General features: G+C 42.3%; 1 long non-coding RNA gene across 1 annotated transcript in view; it reads left to right on the top strand.

The window, feature by feature from the left end:
• The window catches only part of LOC136582580 (uncharacterized), a 60,308-nt gene extending 44,484 nt beyond the window's left edge, over window positions 1-15,824 (top strand). The window contains exon 3 of the long non-coding RNA XR_010787195.1: window positions 9,835-15,824. This is a non-coding gene — a long non-coding RNA (uncharacterized lncRNA). The remainder of the gene's footprint in view (window positions 1-9,834) is intronic.
• The last annotated feature ends 2,205 nt before the right edge of the window (window positions 15,825-18,029 follow it).

The following is an 18,029-nucleotide window of genomic DNA, read 5'->3' as shown; positions in this document are numbered from 1 at the left end:
TTTTTCGCCCGAATACCGCGATTTTCGAGTACTTCCGTACTCGGGCGAAAAGATTCGGGGGGCGCTGTGGGTGAGTGGGGGGTTGCAGCGGGGAGTGGGGGGGGGGGGAGAGGGAGAGAGAGAGGGCTCCCCCTGTTCCCCGCTGCTACCCCCCTCTCCGCCACGCCTCCCCCCGCCCCCCGAATCTTTTCACCCGAATACGGAAGTACTCGAAAATCGTGGTGCTCGATCGAGTAATTACTCAAAACGAGTAGGTTCGCTCATCTCTAGACTCACATCACTTCAGGGAAGGAGCGATCCTAAAAGCCGCGCTGGAGGATAGGCAAGTGTTTACAAAACCTCGCATCACATCGCAGTATGGTTTGCAGATTACGCAATAAAATAGCATGCCGCGATTTTTCTTCCGCTCCTGGAATACGCAATTCAAACTTGTGGGTGTTAAGGAAAATGTAAAACTATATGCCTTTCAATGCCCACGTGGATCATCCGTGCGGACGCCGATCGCAGAATCCGCAATTCAAATCCGGTTGCATGAGACCGGCCGAAAGCAATTTGTAATGAAGTTCCCAGCAGTATTTCTAGTGACTGTCCCTCTGGTTAGTACCCCCTCGTACACTAATAGCTACTTCTATGCTTCCCACTCAGCATCACATGCAGCGCTTCGCCTCGTCCTTGAGGCTCCCAGATATCCTCACTGCTACAAATGTTCTGTCCTGGATACAAAATCTGGGACAGATGCAATAATATTGTGTAACAATAGAATAAATACGTAGCGGCTGCCTTTACTGGAACGCTGCGGATAGATGCAGATTCAGGTATTTATAGTAGTTCTAAATAAATAGCAATGAGTAAACTTTTCAAAAGTTCAGTTTTGCCAGTTCACCTAATGTCAGAAAAAGTTCGGTTCAGGACAAAAACACTTACAAACCCCTGATTTTTATGCAAGTGTGATGCATTTAGTGAGACCTAAAAAACACTCATGAAAAACATGCATGAAAATCACCCATTATTCCCTATAGGAGCAAAAATGCATTGCATGAAACCCACATCTACACGGGAGCACAATGCAATTTTTTTTTTGCCCTCATAGGAGAGAATGGGCGATTCTTCAACAGAATCGCCTAAAAATAAGACATGCTGCAATTTTTCTCTCGCAGCGCAGTGAGAGAAAAATCGCACGTATAAACGCACCTATTAAAAGCAATAGGATCTTTTCCTGTGCGTCTCGCAGCGCACAGAAATTTTCCGGTAAAATCGCGCGTGTAAATTCAGTGCTCATTCACACAAGCGTATACATTTTTACGGTCCTTCGCACGCGCCGTAAAATTGCATGAATGAAGTAAAGACGCGATCAGGTTGGTATGCTTATGCACTGAGCTGTTTTTTGCAGGAAGTAGACAGCTCTATTCTTACAGCAGTGGCAAAGCTTAGTATTGCAGTCCAAATTCCCATTTATTTCAATGGGGAGTTGCCCTGCAATACCAAGCCTGGCCACTGCTGTAAGAATAGGGCTGTCTACTTCCTGCAGAAAACAGCCCAGTGCACAAGTATACCAACCTGAGCAACAGGTGATTGCTGGGGATCCCGAGTAATGAACCCTCACTGATCTACTATTGATGACCTGTCCTGAGGCTAGTCCAGCAATAGTTTACAACTGGACAACCCCTTTAAATAAACAAATGATTCCAATATCATCACAAGTCCCTTGTCAAATTACAGCACCTGTTCGAGTGTAACCCTGTGTATATCTTATATTCTCCCCAGTAATAAGTGGGTTAGTTCATAGTCCGGGGGTTCACTCTCTGACAGATGCCATGACTGTGGTGTATGATGGCCGGACTTAGAATGAGAGGATATTTATGTAAATTACATTTATTTTCCCAAAACAATGATACATAACGGTAACAGTAACTAACAGTGGAATTTTTCTGTACAGAGCTTTTCTTCCCCCGTCCCCCTCAAAAAAATGTAGCTCCTCCCTCTGTCCTCTTCTCCTATAGAGGGTGTGAGGCCTTGTCAGGACGGCTCCCGGTACTCCGGCGAGGAGCAAATTTTGGCCACTACAGTAAAAATGCAGTATTACATGTCAGCGGTTCAGATGGCCGAGACAACCCCTCAAGGGTACATCCACATAAAGGATGCAGATTTTTTGCAACAGAATTACCTACGCAAGATCAGTGGCGTTTTACATTGACCTGCAGTGAAAAAAAAAGTGAGAAAAAATCTGTAGTAAATCTACATCAATTCTGCACAATTTGGTGCAGTTTTTGCCACTGTAGATTTTCTGCAGATTTGCTTTGTCTTCTCCGCTGCGATCCGCCATGTCCTTATCCTTAAAGATGTTGTCCTATGAAATTTAGTTATCCCTTATCCACAGGACTTGGCTATCTCTGGCGGTCCATTGAAATGAATGGGGCGTTGGTACGCAGCATTTAATCTGGGATGCCGTTGACCTCTGTTCTCCCAATTAGCTCGGTTCCCAGTTGTCGGACCCCCAACAATCAGCTGGTTATCCCTTATCCACAAATAAGGGATAGCTTAATGTTGTGGGACAACCAATTTAAAGAGGATTTCCACCCCAATTTTCCTACCCCTGCTCTGTATGCCAAGGCAGCCTACAGATGCCACTTCCATGGAGAAGTTGATTGTGCTCACGTATGGCTCTCTTCATTTGATGGGGTATTCCCACCTCAGTTAGTTATTCCCTTGCTGATTGGTGGGAATCCAATCACTGCAAACCCCACCGATCCAGAGATATCCCCTCTGGCATGTGCAAGAATTTTGACACCGCTCAACAAACTTCAATTGAAACTGCTGGAGACAGCAATGTTCAAGGGCTCGTCAATCTCCAACAGTCCCATTGAAGTGAATTGGACCACTGGAGATTGCTGAGCACTTGATTTCAGCTGTCTATGACAAGTTACTACATTGAAGTGAATGGAGTAGTAGAATGCATGCGCAGTGCCAAAACTTCAGGACATGCCAGAGGCGATATCTGTGAATCGATGGGGGTCCCAGTGGTCAGACCCTCACCGATCACCAGGTTATTCCCTATCCAATGGATAGTGGATAACTTGCTGAGATGGGAATACCCTTTAATTATTATGGAAACAGCCAAATGTACAATCTGTTTTTGTGAGTGTCTACCAAAACTTTTACTGCAGATGTTACTTACCGACCAGAGGCATAACTTGAAGCTCCCGGGCCCCGATGCAAAACTTGTAACAGAGCCCCCAACTATAATGCTTTACTCATAGTACTGGGTTCCCTATATGGAGAAGAGAGACCTTATGGGCCCCCTAAGGCTCCTGGGCCCGGGTGCAACCGCATCCCCTGCATCCTCTATAGTTACTCCCCTGTTACCGACATTTTCCCTTGCAGCAAGTGAACCAGGGCATTGCTTAAGGTGATCGGCACATAGGAGTCAGAAATGGGCCCTGGAGCCTGAGGGCGCCCCAAAACCCACCTACCATATACGAATACACTAGTATCATAAATGGCACATGGTTGGTAGGGGCGTAATGTTTACAGATTTTGCATTGGGGCCCAGAAGCTTCAAGTTGCACCTCTAAAGGAAAACAAACAGATATAATCTAGGAAAGGATGGGGGGGGGGGGTCAACTGCTCATGTTCGCTGGTGATTTTTTATGTTAGACGGCCGTGCCAATGATAATGGCAGACTTAACTTGTCAGTAGGAACATCTCCATCTCTATGAGCTGCTCATGTTGCTGGCAGGTGAAGACTTTACGTAATGCTCTTGAATCTAGCACTGAGATACTATTTTGGAGAGGTCATTTTCCGAGCGAGTTACAGTGCTAAGTACGTCAGGAAAGGCAGCAGAGTTGGGACGGGATAGAATAACGGGCTGGGGGTTAAGGAAGCGGCACTGAAAAATATAGCCACATACTAGCTGTGCTCCCAGCTGACCCGCTGTATCACCTTCCCTAAGGGTGAGAACGGTGGAGTCTCTCTAACTACAGAACCATCTATCCCATCTGCTGTGACCTTACAAGTGACACCAAACTCAGAATTAACCTCTTCAGACTTGTAGGGACCATGAGGTTACCTATATGCGACAACAGGTTCATAGCATCTATTGTGTATTATTGTATTATCCTCTATGTATTATTTTTACATTGTTATCTATTTTATACGTTCAAGCATTTGTTTTTTTTTTTAATTTTAATATTTTTATTTAAGATTGTATTTTTTATTTATTTAATATATTGTATTCAGCATTTTTGTACTTTTTATTTTAGATTTTTTTAGTATTTAATTTTTTTTGTTTAAAGGTTTTGTTTCATTTTGTATTTTATTTTGATTGGTTTCATTTTTGCATTTATTATTTTTGTATAATTATTGTGTATTACTGTTTCCTCTTGAAGCTTCAGGTGGATGTAAAGTGTCAGCGCTAATTCCCCCGGAGCCTGGTATTTTGGGTGATATCTCCACTCATTAATTGGGATGTTTTGTTCTCTTAGCTGTCCCCTTTAGACCAATGCGTGATATAAAATAATTTAATAGAATAGACCTTATATCCTCAGCATTGGTGGACTGTGGAGGGTCTTGAGACTATGAGTGATCTGAGCTCCTGGGCATTACAAGTCATAGGTCAATAACCAATCACTAAAGCCTTGACTTGAGTTAATGAAATATATTTGACAAGCATTTATCACTTGTGTTTTCATTTTATTTTTTGCATGACCTGCACTTAGGAAATTTTCTAACCAAAGGGCTTTGAGCCTTTACTAGCCATGGGCCCTCGGGCACTGCCCTAATACCCAAATGGTTATTTGACCCCTATGTCAGTTTTCATTACTTATACTAAAGTGGTAGCGTAGCTATAGAGGTTGCAGTGATTACCTCTTGGACCAAGCCCCTATCTTTGCAGATACTTGCCACTGCCTCAAAATAACCATATACAATAATTGGGTGGGCTTGTGTGGGAGTTAGGAATGTATGACAGTAATGATGATCCCAAGCTTAGCATAATATAGAAGACAGCATTGCATATGGATGTACGTGGAAACGTATTGGGAAGGGGGAAGCTTTTGTATCAACCTCAAGAGCTGCAAGCTATGTCTTTGGATCTAATGAAGTTGGGGGGCCCCAAGATAAACGTATGCACCCATGAGCCTTTAGCTACGCCCCTGCTTTGTAGTATACCTTACATACCAGTACCTATACCTATACATACGTATACCTTGAAACACTTTGTGGAACTATGAACCATCCCCACCCCCCACAGGAAATACCATTAAAGGGGTTGTCCCGCGCCGAAACGGGTTTTTTTTTTTTTCAACCCCCCCCCCGTTCGGCGCGAGACAACCCCGATGCAGGGAGGTAAAGAAAGCTCACCGGAGCGCTTACCTGAATCCCCGCGCTCCGGTGACTTCTCTACTCACCGCTGAAGATGGCCTCTTCCTCCGTGGACCGCAGCTCTTCTGTGCGGTCCACTGCCGATTCCAGCCTCCTGATTGGCTGGAATCGGCACGTGACGGGGCGGAGCTACACGGAGCTACACGGAGCCCCATAGAAGACTGCAGAAGACCCGGACTGCGCAAGCGCGGCTAATTTGGCCATCGGAGGGCGAAAATTAGTCGGCACCATGGAGACGAGGACGCCAGCAACGGAGCAGGTAAGTATAAAACTTTTTATAACTTCTGCATGGCTCATAATTAATGCACAATGTACATTACAAAGTGCATTATTATGGCCATGCAGAAGTGTACAGACCCACTTGCTGCCTCGGGACAACCCCTTTAAGTGATTTTCCAACTGTAGCCATCATAGTTGTCTAGTATGTGGGGATCTCACTTCTGGGAGGACTGAAGTTCCATGACTCCTGTTGTATCAGAATAATCATCCCATGGATTATCTGCTGTCTCCTTCTCCTCCCATACATTTTCATAAAGGGTCATAAGACTATGGTGGTAAAGCATAAAAAATACATACTTTTCTTACCCGACCCCCACCGCTCCCGTTCAACTGGTGCTTGGCTTCCCCCGTTGGTTGTCACGTCCTGCTACTGCAAGTCAACAATGGCATAATTGACAGCAAGGACATAAAACCGCTGCAGCCAATCACCAACTCGCTTCGGCAAGTGATTAACTGTATCAGTCACATGTCCTTTTGCCAGGATGTCATCACTGCTATAGCAGAAAGTGCTATAGCAGCAGGGGAAATGGGAGTGGCAGGGGATCGGGTGAGGTATGTCTTTTTTATGCTTTGCCACCACTCTGAACTAGTTTGATGTTTTACTTGCTCGTCTTCACTCTGTCCCATTGGAAACTATATTAGTTCCTTTACTGGAAAGTACAAGTTAGCGCTAGTGTTCATTGTGGAGATTATTGGGATGTTCTTTTCTTAAAGGTGCCGCCATCTTGAAATAACATAGTTGCCAAGACTTAGAAGTTGCTCTGTTTGCTCCGTAGAACACATATTGATGAAGGCGCTCCAAGAAGGAGTAAACATATCCACCAATTGTTATGTGTGAGGAGTGAAGCGGTGTCAGTGAGTTAACGTTTAGGGATGGGAAAGCTAGCCAAGATATTTTTAGTCTACAACAAGAAACCAAATGTAATTTTCAATTTTTATCTTTATTGTAGAAGAAACAATCTTAAACTCCGGTTTCGCAACAGGAAGATATTTGTACTGTCCTTGAGTATATCTTTACAGAATAGAGTAGTCGCATCACCTCGGTGACATCTTTTTTTCGAGGGTAAACACATACAAAGTGGCTACTGATTCTTCATAATCCAATCCCATTTATTAACGTTGTCACCTAACGCTGAACTCTCTCCAATTCCATTAAGCCTTTTTCTAGAGTCAAGTTCCAAAACTATATTCAAGGTGATTTCATTCAGTGATGTGTGAGGTGCCAATATTGCGCCATCTTTGAATACCAAGTCTTACAAATATTGTCCAACACTAGTAAAACGTCTTGTAACACCTCAGGCACCAGCTACCATGTTGGGAATTCTATGTACACCTATCTGAGACTGTACATTACAGAATGACTAGGCAATCATAGACACAGTGGTTCTTCTGTATGAATCTTGTGGCACAAATGAGGCAAATTTATAATACATATCTTTTTTTATTTTCTAAAGAAAATGCAATTTTCACATTTTTGGATATTTTGAAATTTTTTTAAACAGAATTATGTGACTAAAAAGTTTTGCCACTCATTGCCTACCATAGAGACATCCAAGGCGGCTGACATAGAACCCATAGATGGAGACGACCGCTCTTTTTTGACCTATATACAGGTAGATGTCACAGTGAGAATATAGCTTAGGAAGGTCGTCAAGTGGAAACATTGAGGAAAGTAAGCAATTGGATATTGCTTAAGCGAGATATCTGTTTGGTATTCCTCAGGGAAGCAAGTAAATCAATACAATTTAGGGATGTAGCGGGGAGGGAGCCAATTGATATTGGTTAATGTCAAATATGGAACAAGGGCATTTGGCTTTCTAAGTAACGTCAGTTTCTAGTGGAGTGATATTTCTGACCTTTTTTGATCCAGTGTGTTAGAATTAAGTTTCTGATATTTAGTGGTGAGGAATCAACTTCCCGCTAACTAGCGGTAGAGTCCTAAAATCTGGTCAAAGTAGGAAAGTATCATTTGGCCAAGGATCCAGTTTCATGGCATCCTTTACTTGGTATCTAGAGGGAACTGATCTAGTGGTTGGACATCCAGCATCTGGTAAATGATCTAGTTACAAAGTCATATAACTTCCAGACCCTGGTGACTGTAACAAGGTATCTAATGGCCAAGGATCCTTTGATTAGTGCTCCTAGAAGCAGAAGTCCTGTATCTCTGGAAGTACACACAGTCTTTATAATGCAGTGGACATGTCTAGTCTCTGGCAACATCAAGAGTGAACAAGAATTGCATAAAAACTGGTCTAGTGTCCTTATCGAAAGTTCTTGAGGACTCCCTTGTAATTGTGGGTATACATAGTGTCTCACTTTTCAGGTGCCTCAACTTTATCAAGATGAAACATGTTGCAATAAATTTTCTTAAAGGGCTTGTCCAGGACTTTACGACTGATATCTATCCTCAGGCTAGACCATCAATCGTTGATCAGTGGGAATCTGCTGCTTGGGATTCTTGCAGCTGTAACCAGGCCCGCTGTCACTGCAGACAGAGTCTGTAGTGCAGCGACCAGGGTTGGTATTGCATTGAATTCAGTGGGAACTGTGCTTGCATTAACAAACTAGGCCGCTGCACTACAGACAGTGCTATCTACTTCCATCTCTGCCTGCAATGACATTGAGCCTGACAAACAGGTGATTGGCGGGAATCTAGAGAAATGGACCCCTTCCAATCAACTATTGATGACCTATTCTGAGGATGAGGCCTTAGCCACACGGGCGTTTTTTCACGCGATTTGCGCATCGCATGACGGATGCGCATGCGCAAATCGCGTGACCGGCGCCGAAAAATCGGCCCAAAAATCGCCCGAAAATCTGCTCCTAGCCGCGTTTCATTAGAAACGGGCCGGAGCTGTCCAGCGCATTGCATTCAATGGAGCCGGCAATACAGCGGCTCCATTGAAAGCAATGGGCTGCCGGCGTGCGCGGGGTTAATTGTCGGGAAGGGGTTAAATATATAACCCCTTACCTGCAATGCATCCTTAAATGTGAAAAAATAAAAAAAAAGGATGTTCTCACCTGCTCCCGGCAGCTGGAGATCCCGGCGGTCTGCCTGCAGTGGGTGTGAAGGAGGTGTGACTCAGGCTTGCCCCTGATTGGCTCAGCGCTGAGCCAATCAGAAGCAAGTCTCAGTCACACCCATTCATGAATTCATGAATGGGTGTGACTGAGCTCAGCCTCTGATTGGCTCAGGCTGAGCCAATCAGGGGCAAGCCTGAGTCACACCTCCTTCACACCCACTGCAGGCCGACCGCCGGGATCTCCAGCTGCCGGGAGCAGGTGAGAACATCCTTTTTTTTTATTTTTTCACATTTAAGGATGCATTGCAGGTAAGGGGTTATATATTTAACCCCTTCCCGACAATTAACCCCGCGCACGCCGGCAGCCCATTGCTTTCAATGGAGCGGCTGAATGGCCGCTCCATTGAATTCAATGGGCAAACATCGTTCTTCTCTGCCACAGCTGTTCCAGCTGTGGCAGAGAAGAATGATTTGTCTTCTATATGTTCTCAATGGGGTCGGCGCTGCTGCCGCCGGCCCCGTTGAGCGCATATAGAGAAGAGAACAGGAATCGCAGATCGCAGATAGGTGCGATCTGCGATTTCTGTTCTCTAATTTATCGGACGAGCGCATAAAAAGCGCTCATGTGTCCGATACCATTGCAAAGCAATGGTTTTAAAAAGTCGCCGGACGCATGCGCATGCGCAAATCGCGGCAATAAACGCCCGTGTGACTAAGCCCTAAGGGTAAAGCCCTGGGAAACCTCTCAGTAGCACTGCAACGAGATTGTGCATAATAGAAATAACAAATTGATTAGCCTTGATAGGAAATCCCGATCGGTCCTTTCCTGGCTGCCATTGGGTAATAAATAGTAAACTGTGGTTCTTGCTTTTGGCTTTCAAGGATGTTCCCAAGAATTGAGTCATGATGAAAATGTATTAATAACATATGCTGATCTTAAACAGGATGTATAACACTGAACATCCTGGTGCTGGATATCTTGGCTGAATGTTTTCAAAGTGTGCAAAGTCCCCTAAAGTCAATGCTTCCTATTGTAGTTACTTTGGTCGATTTACAAAATTACCAGCACGCTAGCATAATATAATATATGATATTTACAAATCTCGACAACTCTGTTTCCAGAAACTGAAGTTCTTTTTTTCCCATTTGCAGGTGAAGTAAAGTTGGTGAGCTTCATTGAGCTCGCCCACTCTGCTCCTCCGGTGACTTCAGACCCTCTTCATTTTAGACTTTCCCACAGAGGACTGCAGTTAATCTACTTTCCAATGGACATGCAGAATCATGAACCTCATCATTGTAAATATCATAGACACTGGTGGGACTTTTGGTTGCATGCTTTTCTTAGGATCTTTATAACGCTTTCTAATGACGACCACCCTATGTATGAAGTGCTTCTGGTCAATCATTACTCTCGATATGCAACAGGTTCGGTGAAGGAACCACCCATCCTTCACTTCTCGGACCAGTGACTACTTCCAGTGGATTCTGTCTTGAGAATGGATAGAACTGCACTACGTTGTTCCAAATGTCCTCAGGTGACCATGTGGCGCAAGCTCAACATGATGTAAACTCAAGCTTCTGACTGTAGGATATTTCCATATATACAACTAACCCTCAGGATCTTTTCTTTACATTGCTGGTCTTTCCTTCAGTCTACGGTTCACAATCTCTCCCTGGATTTCCACCCAAGACACGGAAAGTCATCTTACCAACGAACTCCTATTATTCATCTTTTATACTTTTCCAATGGATCAAAAGACGATGGTTGATGGATGACGGTGAAATGTTACAGTGACTACTCTCAACAGTGAAAAGCAATGAAGCATTATTTGTATATACTTCTGTATAAATTATCATTGTATATAAATGTAAAAGTAAACAGCTTCCCTGCTGGGGGAGATCGAAAGTGTAATGAAGCCCCCCCCCCAGGGCAAGGAAGAGGGGGCCATGCATGGTGCAGACGTCTGTGCTGGTCCTACGTATCCATCTGTGATGACAGGGGAAATCCTTATACAGTTTAATGTATAGAACTCAGCTCTCACCAGCATTTCATTGACTTCCATTGAACATTAACAATGTATAAAATGATATAATTTAGTATAGTTTCTTTAACTGATACCCTATCCACCATGTACATTAGATGCACAAGGTCATGTAAACACTTCGTGCTGCCATAGTCTATTGCCCCAGGTTAGTATCCTGCATGTTTATTCTACTCGGGCCAAATACCCTACTCCATGTTTTTGATTGGGTAAATATGGCTGGTAGACCTAAAAAAAATGAATACAATGTTGGGGAAAGGTTCAGCTGCCCCAAGACAGTGCAGCCCTAGGCATGTGCCTCCATAGGATTATATGATAGATTCAGCCCTGTAGGGGCAAAATATTTAGTCTATTATTAGAGTATTACATCAGGTAACACATGTCGATACCACCGTTCCATTGTCCCATTGAGAAATCGATAGCAAGGAGGGGACATATATGAAAATTGTAAAGACACACTGTAACCTCTATGAACCCAATCAACTAGATGCAGAGAGGAGTTAGTCCCTGTGGTTACAGTGCCCAGCTCACACCTCTGGTTTCATATCTGTCCTCTCGTCTGACTTATAACAATAAGAATTTTGTCTGTTTTTATTTTTATTAGTCTTACCTTTCTTATTAGACGCCAGTTGAAAAGAAACAATCAATAAAAACACTTAAAAAGACTAATGTGATATTGAATTGACTTTTACAGGACAAATGTATAGGTGGAAATGGCGCATACGCAAATGTGGCATTGGCTACAGACATAGGAAATATGGGGGTTGTAAGAGACTCAAATTCTTTATTAAAAAAAAAAGTACATGACTATGAAAAGAGGTTGCTTCAGCATCTCTAGGCCAACATCCGATCAGTGGGGGTCCAAAAAGAATGAAGTGGAAGCTACTCTAGGAAAGTGCCAAGCCATTTCATCTCCACTATACTCCACTTAGCATTTTTAAGTGGTGGTGTATTCCATCTTTGACGTAACGGGTTTTTCCAACAAAAGAAGTCATGTCTTATCCACAGAATGGGAGATACCTATCTGATCGATGGGGTCTGACTACCAGGAGAGTGGTTGTCCCAAAGGTCCTTGGATAAATGGAGTCATGCATGCACACTACTGCTCCATTCTGGAGAAAGTTGAGTTCTTGTACTAGGCTATCTCTAGCAGTCCCACTGAAATAAATGGAGCTCTAGTATGCACAAGTATCAACCACTCCATTCATTCGAGAACCCTTTGGGACCCCCATAGTCTTGGGTCCCAACAGTAAGTCCCTCATCAATCAGATAGTTACCCCAATCCTATGGACAGGGAATAACTTTTTTCGTTGGGACAACTTTTTTAATGAGCTGACCACTTGGCCTCCAAAGAAGGCACCACACAGCTTACTCCACCACCAATCATTGGATCCCCACTGAACATTAAGTATAAAATATACAAATATAAGCTAATATACAGAGATAATTAGTTTTACCTGATTCATCAATTAGCATATCCTTCAAACTGCATAATACAATTGATTCAGCTAGAATTCTCCTAAATTCACCAGAAAAGCAAATCTCAAACATAGCACAATTAAACGACCCCATGCATCCTAACAGCCTGGAAGTATTCATTTATTTTTCTCTTAAATGGCTGATGACATGGAACAATAGATTATATTTAACTGTACTTACTTTACTTATTTAGACTTAAGTCCTCCCAGCCTTTTGGCACATTGCGTGAGAAAGGAGTGTCAGTCAAAGGTAGCAGTTTCGGCATCAGTGCATGAAAGATTGACAGTAAGCAAGTCCTCTATAAATGTAATTAAATATAGTTAAATCTAATTAAACTGTATAGCAAATAGAAAAGATAAAGGTTTATTGTCCCTTTAAGAAAATTGGCAATACCGAATCTCACTATAGTCTCACATAAGGCAAATCCACCATTAGACTATGTTTTAGATCACAGGATGCTGGGGGAACGGAGGACAGTGCCTGGCGCCGATTGTACGGGATGTATCAGTGTTTTCCTACGTCCCTGGCATGAAGTTTAATTGTAAGAGCCAGTAGAATTGAATGCTAATGTCTAACAAATTCTGAGCATGTCATGTCGCTTTAAAATATATGCAATGTATACACATCGATGATTACCTGAGCATAACATGTTAACATGTAGAATTGAAATCTATACTTATACTATATGTTCCTATATGTACTCGGTCCTTAGGACCTTGAATGCTATTGAATAGAAGAAAAGCTAAAAAGCATTAGGAGGTGCATAAACAATTCATACTTCCAGGTTACGTAGAAATTTGCAATATGTAAATAGGAACATACTTTAACCTCATGATAACTGGACATGGAGTGGCGTGGAGCACCGAACGTCCTACTTCTGTGCCGAGGCTAACTTCTCTAAATGGCCTATTTAGAGAAACGATAAAGCAAATGATTAAAATTGGGGGAAAAAAAAAAGTTACTGTCACCGCTATATGTGCACAATGGGATGTGACAGGAAAGGAATGTTAGAATTTTGGACTTAATCCAAAATTAAAGGAACACTACAGGCAAAAAATGAGAATACATAAATGAAATGTACACTTAGTGCTGACTAAACTTTTCCTGTGTATCAGACATCTGCCAGGAAAACCTTAATTGCTCCTTCTGTCTGTTCCGATTATTGCTTCCTTCTTATTACCTCTTTAGTCCTGCTCAAAGGATGAAACTAAGACAGGTAGAGAGGTGTAGCTTGGAGCTTCTGGCCCCTAATGCAAAGTCTGTACCTTAGCCCATCAACCTTCATGTGCCATTTATAGCACTGATGTTCTCCGATGTGGTAGAGGGACCATTGGGACCCATCAGGCAACAGGGCCCGGATGCATCGCCTGTAGTTATGCCTCCGGACTGGTACACCCCTTGGAACATGCTCAGCAGAACATGGTAAATGCTTACCGGGAGGCACTACATAGTAGAAAATAGGACATAATAAGCTACATTAAAAAAGATGGACATAGATACAGACGTGTCATCACAGTCAGAAGAACTATCCGAGATTTATTTTATATTGGCATTTTTGTCTCATAACTTCCTACATATAGACGTTTTATCTTGACCCCATGAAAATTTTTTAAAAATAGCAAAAACTCAAAGAAAGATTGGTCTACATCACAAAACGAACCGTCACTTTTGTAATGTGTGGTCTACCGCAGGATCTATAGTCTACGGTTCACTAAAGGGGTCGTACAACAATTAAATTAATAACTCAGCCATAGGATAGGTGACAAATGTTTGATTGGTGGGCATCTCACCGCTGAGGCCACCACTGATCCCAAGATAGGTGGTCCCATGTCCCCCTGTACTCCTCACTGGGGGTTAAGTGCAACCCCCACAGTGAGGAGGAGATTGAATGGAGTGGGTGGCTCCATTCATTTTCAATGGGACTATTGGAAATAGTTGAGCGCTTGTACTTGGCTATGTTTGTCAGCCCCACTGAAATGAATATATGATTGCCACTCCATTTAATCTCCACATCACTGAGGGTGGGTATAGGGGGCTATAGTGATGAGAAGCGAGATTCTTGGGATTAGTGGTGGTCTCAGCAATGAGACCCACACAATCATACTTTTATCACCAATCTAAGAGAGGTGGAAGTCCATTCCAGTTGGTCAGGAGTAGCTAAATGTATTAGAAGACTGTACACTATAGAATTCCCATTCTGTAGTTTCTCCCTTCCTTCTGATTGACTGAGCAGTAATTGTCCTGGTAGACCATGCACTATAGTGTAAGTGACTTGGTAGACCTCGTGCTATAGTAGCACCAATTAACCTCTATGGCCACCTTAAAGGGTTCTCTACTTGAAGTTACTTTTACAAACATGTTTATTCTTTCAGATGGTAATAAGAAATAGTGAAAGTAATGTTTAAAGGGATGTTCCCATCTTGTAGAGTAATGGCATTATGATAGGTACTATGATCGGCACTCCTGGCCACCTCTTGAACAGGGAGCCGTTCTCTGCACACCAGTTGACTGGAAATATATTTAAGGGACAAAGTGCTAACTCTGCTGTCTCCAAATAAAGTGATGGCACAATCTACTAATGTGCCGTCACTTTACAAGATGGGAATAACCCTTTGAATCTAGAACAAAGCTCCCTGGATCTTCTCTATCCAGGCACTTTTTGCCTCAAGCTTAAGAAGTGAGTAATCTGAAACAGACTGTCTGCTATACATGAACTGCCTCACAAGCCATTGAAAAATGATCATTGTTAGGCAACATACCCTTAGCAACCAGATTGTCAGTCTGGACACAAGAGTTAGATTGGCACTGTGCAATTCTTACGATTGATACCCAAGGACTCGATTGACTAATAATTGCCAAGTCAACGTTTCTGTTGTTTTGAGGGCAAGAAAGCACTGCATCATGTGCCATTCTTGCATTCAAAAGTGATAGAACTATCAACAACGGCAGTATGTACAGGGTCTAGATCATGCTAGTGTTAAAAATACATATACATCTCAGTCAGTCTCCTGGCTCCACGCCACTTTCATGCAAAATTGGTGGGTCAAGAATGGTCAATTGATGGTTAATAATTTTTGACCAAACTCCATAGTCACCATCAATGACTATAAAAAAATAAACACATTTGCAAATTTTATCCAACTTTTTGGGGAAAAAAAATGGAAAATCACTATGCCAAGGCTCAATAAGCCAGCTCCTGTTGCCATCTAGTCTTCCAGTCTAAATCATGTCCAACAAGATCTGCGCAATTTGGCTCTGTTATTTCAAGGGTCATTGGGATGAAACTAGAGTGCCATGCGAATGTCCAGAAGTTATGTGGTTCCAACTTCTTCTCTTTTACAGATATCTCTTGCAGGAACACTTTTAAAGTAGTTTACAAGACTCAAGTGGAACATCATTCTGCCCCTGAGCGACGTCTTCCTTATTATAAGATAGCACTGACCGGCTATGTTTATGTAATATATTATTTATTAATGGATACAATGATCTCTGTGTCTGGCACAAGGAAATGGATTATACTTATGTTACCATGATTTAAATATGATTATTAATTTATCATTTATTTATTAAATTTTGTCTAGCAAAGTTCCACTTGCTCCATAAATACGTTTATTAATATCACTCGTCTTTGTCTTTGTTTTTCTGAGGTCTTCTTTTTCATCTTAGGAAGATTACTCTACACACTTCTCATTCACCTTGCCCTGATTTATTCCTTTGTACCTCAACCTGAAATTCTTCTCAGCTCCTAAGAACATTCAGAAAAATAAGTGACCAATCAAGATGGCCTCCTCCATAGACCTAATTAGATTCCAGGCGTCATTTTTGAAATTCTGTTGGACCACTCTATATGGTCCTATAAAACAAAGGCCAGAGGTGTCATTTAAAGCTATTGGGCCATAATACAAAAACTATAGCTGGGTCTCCACCTACCACATGACATATATGGTATATTAGAATACTAGTGACATTTTGTGGTGAAATGCCCCTTTGGCCCATAGGTAGCAGGGTCAAGGTGCAACTGTAACCTCTGCCCCTATAGCTACAATGATGTCTGGTCCACATTATCAACGTGTGTATCTAGACCGTATCTTATGACTTAACATGCCACTCTATATTCATTTGTATAGGATGGACATTCTCAATTTGAGTCCATAGATATACAGAATTCCATATTGTCTATAACCTTTGGTGGTAAAAATTACACTATCCTACCAAAATTAATTGGACTGCTGAACAAGAATCAAAAGGAACATTTATTTGCATATGTTAATACTTAGTGGGGCTCCTTTGCCCCTAATTATATCGGATACCCTCATAATTTCTACTAACATCTGATACACTTCAAATGGTTTTTACCTCGATTCAGACTGCAAATGTCTGGCAAGTTCTCTCAAAGAAGATGAACCATGCTCATGCTTCCTGACCTGACATTCAAGTTCGTCCCAAAGATGTTCAGTAGGGACTCTGTGCAGGCCAGTCCAAACGTGGGAACATCCATATTCTCAAACCAATGTAAAACAGCTTCTTGTTGTTGGAAGTATGGCTGACCATTCCCAGAGTATCACTGCATTGTCAGCAGCACATTATGGTCTAGAATGTCAAGGTTCACCTCCATGTTCATGGTTCTTGCCACTACAAACAACAGACCGAGGCCATGCCACTAACACATCCCCAGACCATAACGGAACCTCCACCGTACTTTACTGCTGGCACAACACATTCAGACATGAGGCATTCCCCAGGCTCCTCCTTACCCAAGTATGTCCATCTGGTTTGAAGATGCAGTAATGTGATTCATCACTCCATAGGACGTTCTTCCATTGCCCAACTATCCAATGATGACGCTCCTTGCACCATTGTAGATGGGCCGATGCATCTTCTTTGAGAGAACTCATCAGATGTTTGCAGGATGAATGGAGGGAAATGCCAGCTAAAGTGTATCAGACATTAGTAGAAAGTATCCAATGTTATTACGGCCATAGGAAGTCCCACTAAGTATCAACATATGTAAATGATTCTTGCTCAGGTATCCAATTACTTTTGGTAGGATGGTGTACATCTGAAATTTGGCATTTCCTTCAATTATAAATGTAGGTAACATACCACACTAGTATTAGCATCTCCAATAGCTATCACAGATATTTTCATACCACTTTACAGTTGTTGCACACATCTCATTATATTGTTTACACTCATTAGTACTTTGGTATTGAAGACTTTATTAGGCTTTATAGGTGTCAATGCTCTTTCAATGGGGTCCAGAGTATTAAAAAAAGTTATGAACATCTGCAATAAAAATGATTTATCTATGTTTTTTCGAACAGTGTTGCTAGAAGGAAATCAAGGTATATACATGCCATGACATCCATTGAAATCAGTCAATACTGGTCTAGTGTCTACATTTGTTCTATACTTACAATGTACTTTAGATGATAATTTTTTGGATCTTTAATGAGAAAATGTCCTCAAGTATTATGTCCCCAAACTGCCACCAACACACTGGACGGTCTGTAAATATGGAGGACATTTCTGCACTGTGTCCATGAATTATTTTAAGCTGGAGGAGCTTGTATAGACTACTATGATTGGTTGCCAATGACTTTTGCATAACTTGCCCAGTAAAAAGAATCAGGGTCGCAACCTTGCACCAACTAGTTATCCAAGATGGTAACAGGCTCCCAGTGATGTTCTTCTATTTTCTGGTAGATTCATCATCATGAAGAAACAGAGCTTTGAAGGCTGTATTCCCTTACCCGTAGTGAGTCACAGGGTGGAAATGCTCTCTAGAGAAGTCACGCTAGCCATTGCAGTTTCTGGGTTGGTTGA

The sequence above is a fragment of the Eleutherodactylus coqui genome, chromosome 11, assembly GCF_035609145.1.
Source record: "Eleutherodactylus coqui strain aEleCoq1 chromosome 11, aEleCoq1.hap1, whole genome shotgun sequence".
Taxonomy (NCBI): Eukaryota; Metazoa; Chordata; class Amphibia; order Anura; family Eleutherodactylidae; genus Eleutherodactylus; species Eleutherodactylus coqui.
The sequence above is the reverse complement of the archived record's forward strand: the minus strand, read 5'-3'. Positions and strand labels throughout refer to the sequence as shown.